We start from the raw sequence: 9821 nt of genomic DNA on the forward strand, positions 1-9821 counted from the left end.
CAAGGAAGGAAAAAAAAAATTCCCTAGTAGAGAGTATTTAAATGGATGCAGCACAGAGAAAAGGAATTCCAGAATAATGCCACTCCATCCCTCCAGTGCTTTGAGGGGACTGCTCTGCTGCCAGTGCTTTCCTCACTCAGCAGATGCAGTGCAGGGCAGGAGGGACAATCACACCCTTGTGCATGAAGTTGGTGCCCAAGGAATTGAGGGAAGGCTCCTCATTGAAGCCTAAATGCCAAGGTCCCCAGTGGCTCTCAGGAACCACCCTGGTCTCTCCCAGGGATCTGGGAGAGTTATCCAGCTCTCATTAGTCAGGGAAATCCTGCAATGTGGTGACTAAAGCTGGTTGTTGTTGAGCTCGGTGAGATGATCCAGTCCTTGTTCTGCCTGCTCTGTGCCAGGAGGAGCTGACATTCAGGATGGCTCCAGTGCCTCTATCATGCAGATAACAGGGCAGTGGCTCCTGTCCTCTCCTCACAGGAGAGTGGAGAAGGCAAAATCTTTCTGATGTTTCAGTTATTTCCTCAGATTTTTTAGATAACTCAAAGTCTCAGCATAACTGAACTAAATCAAGGGAGTGGTTTCCCTTCTTTCGTTTTGTTTGTTTATTTTATTTTATTTTCATTTTGTTTGTTTGTTTGTTTGGCTTTCGTGGGGTTTCCTGCAGGAAATGAGCAGGATGGTAGGCCAGGGAATTTGGTGAAATGTGCCATTCAGGTTCTTGGAACGTGGGGAAGCACAGCACACCTTGCTGGGATTCTCAGACCTTTCTGTGCAGCTCTTTCCCTCAACTTCAGCTGTATTGATTCAGCAAATGTGTCTACTGCTTAATATCGTTCGAAATATTTACACAGCAAAAAGAAATCCAAATTGCCACACAATTCATCAGCTCCTTTCTGTCCTCACTCCGACAGAAAGCCAAAACTCAGCTCGTGTGACATGGAACGTTCTCTAGAAGAGCTTAATTAAATTTATAATGAAAATAGCAGGGGGATTAAGAAGACACGAGGGAAACACATTCCTCTTGCAGAGCATTACAGAGGTGATAGAAGCAATTTGCAGAGAAAATTACCTGTTTGCTGCTCAGTTTCTATAGAAATTAAATGAGTCTTTACAAACTCTGGAAAAGTGCATTGCAGCCTGCGCTTTGTGGCTGCGCAACCCGCAGCTCGTTACTCCTAAAATTAATCGCGGGTCTCCATCTCCCCCCACTCCCCTCCCCTCTTCCCCCACCTCCAACCCCCCTTATCAGCACTTCATCAGTGCTGATAAATGCACATGCCAGGGGTGTCTTTGGCAGGGGGCAGTGGCAGGACAGGAACCCCCCACACACAGCTCTTTTCTCGGGGGCACTGCTTGGGTTCCACGGCGTGCTCTGAGCTGGGAGGGACCAACACCGAGTCCAGCCCTTAAGTGAACTCAAAGAGATCAAAAATTGCTGACCCTTATGGCACAAAAATTGTGTCTTTGAGGTGCCCAGAGCTGCTTGGGTGAGCAGTTCCTCATTTTTTTGTCACTTTTTCCTGCTTTAGCTTTGGGGTGGCCTAATTGCTCCTTCCAGGACCCGAAGGGAGCCTAAAGAAAGATGGAGAGAAACTATTTACCAGGGCCTGGGAGTGACAGGACACAGGGAATGGCTTCCCACTGCCAGAGGGGCAGATGGGACATTGGAAAGAAATTCCTGGGCCCTGGCACAGGTTGCCCAGAGAAGCTGTGGCTGCCCCTGGATCCCTGGAAGTGTCCAAGGCCAGGCTGGAACAACCTGGGCTAGTGGGAGGTGTCCCTGCCCATGGCAGAATGTTTTGAAATTAAATCCCTTTGCATCTGTGCTCTGCACTGCTCCTGCTTCCCAGTGACTGCAATTTGTTTGTTTGGCACCGCTGCAATTATGCAGGTATGTGATGAAATTAAAATTTAAACAGTCCCACATTTTTAGAGGAAAACAGATCTGAATAAATACAGCTTGGGGGGGGGGAAGTTTATTTTTAGCAGAAATGCTTGTTTTTTTCCATAGCCCCTTAGGTGTGGAAAATCAAGATGTTTCTGACAGCAATGATGTGAATGTAGGAGGCAGTGATTTTAATGTAAGAAGAAATAGTGAATTCTATGTGTTTCTTTTTATTCCAAGGAGGTGGTTGTAGGCTCTGTACTGTATCAGACGTCAGTGTGAGACATTCCTGACTCCCTCCACAGCCTTTTCATGGCCTGACATAATTAATCCTGCTCTGGCTGCTCTCTTTCCAGACTATCCAGCACTTACCTGTGCTGCTCCCCAGCTTTAGGGAGTGTTTTAATCCTCTTCCTTTGAAATAAAGCCACATAACACTTCAAAAAGCAGCTCCCCACCCAGCACACGGGTGTGAGCTCAACTTCCACTGGAGTGATGGGAAAAAGGGGCCTGACTGGGCATCAAGGAGCACTTGCTGTTTTCTCCTACCAGGCATTTCACCCCCAGCAAGTTTAACATCCTTTGATCCTTTCATCAGCTGCTGCTTTCCCTTCTCGTGGCTCAGAGCACAGCAGGGAACCCTTCTCCTCTGCAATTTGCTACTGGCCTCGTTCTCTTATTTTTGGGGAGAAAAAAACCCCAAACCTCAAACAAACCCAACCCCAGCACTGATGGTGTTTGAAGCCTGACAGCATTTGCAGTCACAGCCCCAGGGAGGACCGAGGGCAGCACCCTGGGGACAGTCTGGTGAGGGGATTTCGTGGTCCCTGGAACACCTTGCTCTGATTTCCCCTGAGAAAACATCGCTTGGAGATCACTTCCATGGGCAACAGGTAAAAATTAAACAAAAAAAAAAAACAAAAAAATATTATGGATACTGAGAGAGTTTAGCTGTGATTTGGGGCATATCTGGGCTCATTCCATGGCACTTTTACTGCTCTTCAGCACAGGCTTATTTCTTAACAAGGCAGAGGAGTGTTCTTATCACCATGAAGATTTTACTGTTATTCTTTGGACAAACTTTAATGTCTACTCCAAACAAGGGAAAAAAGAACCTTAGAAGGAGTTCAGGGAATCAATTTTCTCATTTTGGAAAAGACTCCAGTCTGCCAAAAGGTTTTGCTCAGACTGACCTGTCTTTATTTTGCTTAAATAGCTGTCTAACACCCAGTATGATTCCCCCCAGGAGAGCTGAGGAGGTCTATTTGCTGCCCAATTTGCTGCTCCTGTTGGCTGAGCCACAGTTGTGTTTTGTTCATGGCTCATCTCTGGACACTCCAGGGAGGGCAGGAAAATGTCACAGAACATGAACCCCCTCAGACACATCCAGAAAGTAAGAGGGAGAAAAATCAGCAACAGCCACCATGGAAGGAATAGAGAGACAAAAGCAGAGAAAAGGTGGAATTCAGCTACAAGCTGGAAGACTCCCCGTGTTTGTGGGAAGAGGGGAAAAATTCAAATCTACTTTATTACGCCTAAAGTTTAGAGGTGGATTTGGGACTTTTGGAGTACATGCAGTTAGGACTGGGGGATGAGTCCTGCTGCAAAAACCCCCAGCTTTTCTGCTCCTGAGTTAACCTGTCCAGGGTGCCTGTGCACCCCCCCAGCCCAGTCCCACACAGCTCCTCCTCTGCAGGCACTAAATCCACTTTACCATCCCCTTGAACAGCCCCCTGGAATGGGGGAGTCCTGTCCCACTGCTGGGACCACCTTAGTGGGACCACGGTGTTTGTGACTGAGGGTCACGAGCTCTTCCCCAAGGCTTTGGGTCTTCAGTGCCTGGTTCTTGCTGCACTCAGTCCTTGGCTGGGTGAGGAGGAACATCTCCATCAGCCTCCCCCACGGAAAACTTCCCTCTGCCCTTTTTAATTAGGGGAAGGTGGAATTTACCCACATTTTCCCTGATACCTCTGAATCATGTCCCAGTTCCCAGCGTTGCACCCCCTGTAATCTTCCCCAGTGATTCTGGTTTCACCTTTGAAGTGATCTGGGGCTTGTTTATCACGAGGGCCATCGGATGTGTTTCTCACCAGACACCCCGAGAGCTGCCGTGGAGCTGAGTGTTCCCTGTGATGGGTGGGCTCAGGCACAGAAGGCATCTAAACAGGTTACAGGCACTACCTGAGCCCCAGCAAATCACCCTCTGCATAATCTCACCTCGTGGCAAGAGCCAGGTAGGCGTGTTGGTGCCAGCATAATGAAGGAACGTGCCCCGGAGCATCTGCCACCAGCTGAGAACACGCACAAACCCAATTACTGCAGCCCAGCAAATTGCAAGCCACAATAATTCACTTATAAATCTACATCCCCAGGTTAATTTGGTGTGGCTTTTTGCATCGAGGCTCCAGCCTTCACGGATTGCAGGAGCCAACTCCCCGTTCTTCTGCTCCTGCGCTGTCGTTTACAGCAAACCCCAGTGCAAAGTGGGTGTGCAGCGCTACAAAGGCTGCAACATTTCTGCTGGTGTCTCTGTTTTCAGCCAGCCTGCTCACTGGCTTTGGGTTCTGAGGCTCATCCCCACACTCTCCAGTCGTGTTTGGGGTCAAACCCTCACATTCTGCCCCATATCTGTGCTGTTCCCCCGCAGTGAGCACAGCCCAGAGGGAGGCAGGAGCAGCACCTTATCACCAGCTCTGTGTGTCACTGAATCACCTCCTGCAATGGCTTTGACGTGGGCCCAGAAATGTGGCTTTAACCTGCTCCCCAGAGCACGTGGCACTGTATTTCTGTCACCTTCAGAGCATCCCTGGCTGCCCCTGCTGTGAGCAGACTCATCCTTGTGCCAAGTCCCTTTACAGGACCCACAGCAGCTGCTTTGCCATCTTGCTGGTTTGGGGATTTTTTTTCCTAGCAAATTTGAAGAATTCTGCCAGATCAAAGTCACTTTTCTTTTTGACTAAAGCTCCCAGAGGGAGGGAGGGAGGTGTTCTGAGGGATGTACATATTTGTTTAGACTGGCACTGACTGGCCATTTCTTTGCACAGGCGAGCTCTCAGCTCATAACCTGTCTCGTTCAATCACATTTGCAGCTCCTGGATTTTCCTCGGAAGCTTTGTACATTTTCCAGCTGGTGGTTTGACAGAGCTCTCTGAGCTCACCCTCACAAGAGCTGCACAGAGATTCTCTGCGTTGCTCTTACCATTTGGAGACGAGATTAAATTTGTGGCTAAGATCAATTTGGGCTTTTCTTGCTTTCCCCCCACGGTGTGAATAAAAAAATGCAGCTTTTTGGCTGCATTATTAAATAAGTATTAACAACGGTTGTTGTGAAACATTTGATGCAGTTATAGAAGCTATGACCCCACTTTCTCCCAGGTGATGCCTGCAGCCCTTCACATGGGCTCTGCACACAGCTGAAAGGGGTTTATTTGTAATGACACCCCAGGTAGGAAGCAGAGACAGCCTCGAGGACACTTGAATTTTACTGGTTTATTTTTAGCCCCATGTGCAGGGGTCACTGTCAACAGCCCACACCACCAGCCAAAGGAGAAATGACCTGCACAGAGCCTGGATCTTCTCTGGCTGCACTGAAGTTTGATGTGGCTCCTGTCTCTGGGGCAGGTTTGTTCTGAATAAAAGGGCAGTGCAGATGTGCTGGGGAGGGACTAAAGCCAGAAAGGTGCTGCTGAAGGTGGCCCTGGCCCTGGCAGGGGGTTGGAACGAGGTGGTCTTTAAGGTCCCTTCCAAAGCTCCCCATCCTGTGGCTCCAGGCAATGGCAGTGAGGGGGTGGAGGGGGCAGCAGGCTCGTGGGGTGGGCACGGGGACTGAAACCAGCTTTTCCACCCAGAACCTCAGCACAAACCCTCTGTGCTGCTCCCTTGGTGCCCTTCTCCGAGCCTGGCACAGAGTGGTGCAGCCGAGCTGGCAGAGGTGCCCCCTCCCCAGCTCATCAGAGCCAGGGGTGCAGTTGATTAGTGCAGCAGGGAAGCGATGCCAAGCCGGGGTAAATGTGCTCCCTCCCTTTCATTATCCCACTTTTCCTCCACGGGCCCAGCGTGGCAGCTTGGGAATGCAGAATGTTTTTCCCTCATTTAAAGGGCCTGGGCTTTGCTTTGCTGCTTTAAGTCTCTTTAAAGGCATTTCTAGATCTGTTAATTATTCATTATACCTTAATTATATTTAGTCCACCATCCATCACTCTTTCTTTGGTGGAGAAAGTTGTTATTTATGAGTCAAAAGCTATTTAGGGAGCAGACAGTCTGGTATCGTCAAAAGACTTGGGGGAGCAGTTTAGATTATTAAAAGAAGCTTTGATTAAAGAGGAGTTAATTTAACAAGTGTAACTGGTTTAATTTTTTTATTTCTTTTTTTTTTGCTGGATGTGCAGAACAAAGCACATCCATGGATCTGTCAGGCCCCACCTGAAGCTGCAAAGACTCACTCAGATGCCCTGGGAGATGGGCAGGTCATTCTGTTTTATCTCTTTTGGGTGGTGTGAATGGTGTTTTGCAGTCCCCAGAAATAAAATCTGGCTGCAAGGGTGAAGTCAGAGGAGCTGCCTTTGATCCTGCCAGGCTGAGGCCAGACAGGCTGAGAACAAGTGGTGTGTGTCCTGTTTCATCCTGGAATATCATTTACTCTGTTGTGTCAGGGAGGGAGGGGGTCACTGGAACCCCTAATTTTGCCTCAGTCACAGTGGCACTGACTTGAATCATCCAACAAGAATTAAAGCTCATTTGTACTCAGTAGCTCTGGAGATTCTGGTTTCTGTATAAACTGAGGACTTCAGGGTAGGGATTATCTTTGTCCTGTGTTGGTTGAAAACAGGTATTAAAACCTTTGGCTCATGCCAAGGACCCAAAATACCACTAAACTGGAATTTTAGTTTGTTAGTTCTTGGAAATAGATAATTTTCTTTCCTAGGACTGGGAAGGATTTTCTTTATATATATATGTTTATTATTATTATTTTTTGTATAAAGAAAGTAATCTTTAGACAAAAGTGCTGACTAAGCCAGGCTGAGGTTCACCTGCACTGATACCAAATATTTCAGTGGGTATCTTGAGAAAACAGAGCCACAGTAAGTGCAACATAAATATAAATATTCCTGAACGAAACAATGAAGTTCTCCAGCATGGGTCCTCACAGCTTCAGGCTGAACAAACACTAGGATCCCTAAAGATAGACTGGGATAAGGGAGAAAAGGGAAAAATGCAACTTTTCCAAGAAACAAGCCAAAAAACCTGACAAGATCTCACGTGAAGGTGGATTTTCCTGTCTGTGTCTGTCCCGTGTGTCCCTGGGGTGTGACCCCTCACACTGCTGGTGCTAAACAGAACAGAAACAGCCATGTAACACCAGGGTGGCTTGTGCAAGTCTCTGTTTAATGACAGTGCTGCATGAAGACATTTGTTGGTGTCGCACGTACCTGGGACGGGCATTTTTACATTCCTGACTCCCCAGGGAGCCGAGTTTGCACTGCAGGTTTCCACCACGGAGGTAGTGGCTTTATTTCTCCTGTTTTCCTTTTTTTTGTTTGTTTGTTTTTTTTTTTGTTTGTTTTTGTTTTCCAGCAGGATTGAATAAGCTGGTTAGACCTACTGTAGTTAATTCAGTCTCCAGTCGGGAAGATGAACAGTGGAGCGGGAGCGAGCAGGCAAGCGGCAAACACAGTGCAGGCAGAATTCACTGGCTTTTAATTCAAACCTGTTTGGGGGGTGCCCAGAGCCCCCCTCCCGGGCTTCAGCAAGCTGGGAATCACAGGGAGGAAAAGCAGGAATGGGAAGACTCAGTAAGCAGAACTAAAGCTTCAGTTATAAATAATGAATCACAAAAGGGGGGCCGTAGCAAAGGGCCTGGAGTTCTGGGGGGGACAAAGAAACGGAATCTTCTCGTGGGGGCGTCTTAAAAACCAGAGCCATCCCCAGCGTGCCCTGCCCTCAGGAGTCTTTGGGAAAGCAGGGTGTTATTCCAGAGTGGAAGGAACAGTGAGGTCTGTATTTGCCAGGTTCAGGTCTGTGGGCAGGAGGCCTCAGAGTCCTTCCCGAGTTCTGATGATTCTTCAGAGGCTTCTGCAAACATTCTCCATCCCAGCCACGGGCTGCCTGTCCTTGTGTCAGGTGCTGTGCAAGCAAGCTGGCAGAGCCTGTCCTTGCCCTTGGCACTGGTTTATTCTCTGTGAAGCCAGAGGTGATGGTGTGATTTGGTCCTCTCTCCAAAAGAGCCACCAAGGCTCCATTCACGGGTGGGAAGTGCTTTAGTTTGTCGGTTGGAAGTGTAGATGGGAAAGGAAAACCCGCAGAGATGAACAGACACGGCACTGCCACCATTCCAGGGGCAGTGGGGAGATAGGTGTTCCCAGGAGATGCCTTTGAGCCTGGAGTGTTGGGAATGGGCAGCTTAAAAGCTCCCTGGGATGAAGGGTGGGCTGCAGGTAATTCCTCACCAACACTTACACTCTAGGAAATGACACCTGGGTTCCTTGGTCCGAGCTGGCAAACCCATGGAGGACACTGGCCCTTTCTCAGCAGCTTTTTTTCCTCCCCAGTGTTTTGGAAGATGTAGTGGTTGAGGTGAGTGGAGCTGTAAAGGTTCTGCATCTGCATTCAGAGACTAAATCCTGGAGCAAGGTACACAGTACTGGAGATGATGATTTACCCTGGGTTAACACTGAACACAAAGTAAAACTATGGCACAGAGTTAAGATAATATTCACATTCCTTATTCTGAAGGCTCACACCATGTTTTGTGCAGGGCAAATATCACCTATGGCAACTTCCAAATGCTTTAAAGCTTTTTTTTTTGTCTATATGCATATTATTTTCTATTTTGAATCAGCTCCCCACCTGTTAATTCACTAAGACAAATGGCATCTTTCTGCTTGCAAATATGTTAGAAAATAAAAAGAACAGTAACTTGTTACTATTTTTCTACCCAAAACCCAACTGACTTTATGTCATTCTGTGAATATTCTGAGTGATACCAGTCTGAGTTGATTCCCATCACTGAGTGAACTTGCTTGGTTAAACCTGGGGGGGAAAAAAGAACAGCCAAGGTGTGCCTGAGATCTCTTGAGTCAGTGTTTCCAGTTTTTAGCTGTGAACAGACCTTGAAGAGCCAGGTCTGAATGTTATACAAGTTTTTGGGCTGAATACTAAAAGCACTGGCTATCAGCCCCTTCCAGGAATAGCAGGGTTAGAATGGAAACCTTTTGGGTTAGGGTGGGACTGCTGTTTCCATTTCAGAACACAGCTGAGATTATTGTAGTGTTGTAGCTGCTTGACACAATCTCTTCCTGCTACAGAGCTGGAACACCCCCTGCCAGCACAGGGAAATGCTTTGTTAGCAACACAGGAAAACCAGGGGATTGGAGAAACCCTTGGCACTGAACTTTATCTATTCTGAAGCAGAAATTACGTGAATGTTCCACAAACTGCATAGAGAGAAAGGGGACTATATTGCTCTCTGGGTTGGGTTTTTAGCATCTTCAGAAAACAGCAGGTAGGGAGTCTGCCTCTGCATTATGGCTATTGCAATCATCTGCTGCTCCAGAGCCTACAGGAATCTCTAGCCAGGCCTATTTCCATGTGGTTTTATTCATCTTGCTGTGTTTTATTTACAGAGATATTGCAAAATATACTGTGAACTGAGTACAACTAGTAAGTACAGTGTGGATTTGGCAATGCCAGATTCAGCGTGGTGGAATTATGCTGTTATGGGTTTTCAACTCCTACAATCCATGGGAAAACAGAGAGGAAGGGATGCTGGGAACATCCAGACCTGTCCAGAGTCCAACTCGGACACAGGAGCTGGTCCAGGTAGGGGTTTTCTTGGGGGTTTTTATTCTGGCTTTCTCCAAAACACACAGTTTTATCTCCTTCAGTGTTAATTTAAATTAGGCACAATTAGAAGTTATTCTGCACTCTCTGCTGA

This window comes from Myiozetetes cayanensis, unplaced genomic scaffold (genome assembly GCF_022539395.1).
Source record: "Myiozetetes cayanensis isolate MyiCay16 unplaced genomic scaffold, myiCay2020 scf29, whole genome shotgun sequence".
In the NCBI taxonomy this organism is placed as follows: Eukaryota; Metazoa; Chordata; class Aves; order Passeriformes; family Tyrannidae; genus Myiozetetes; species Myiozetetes cayanensis.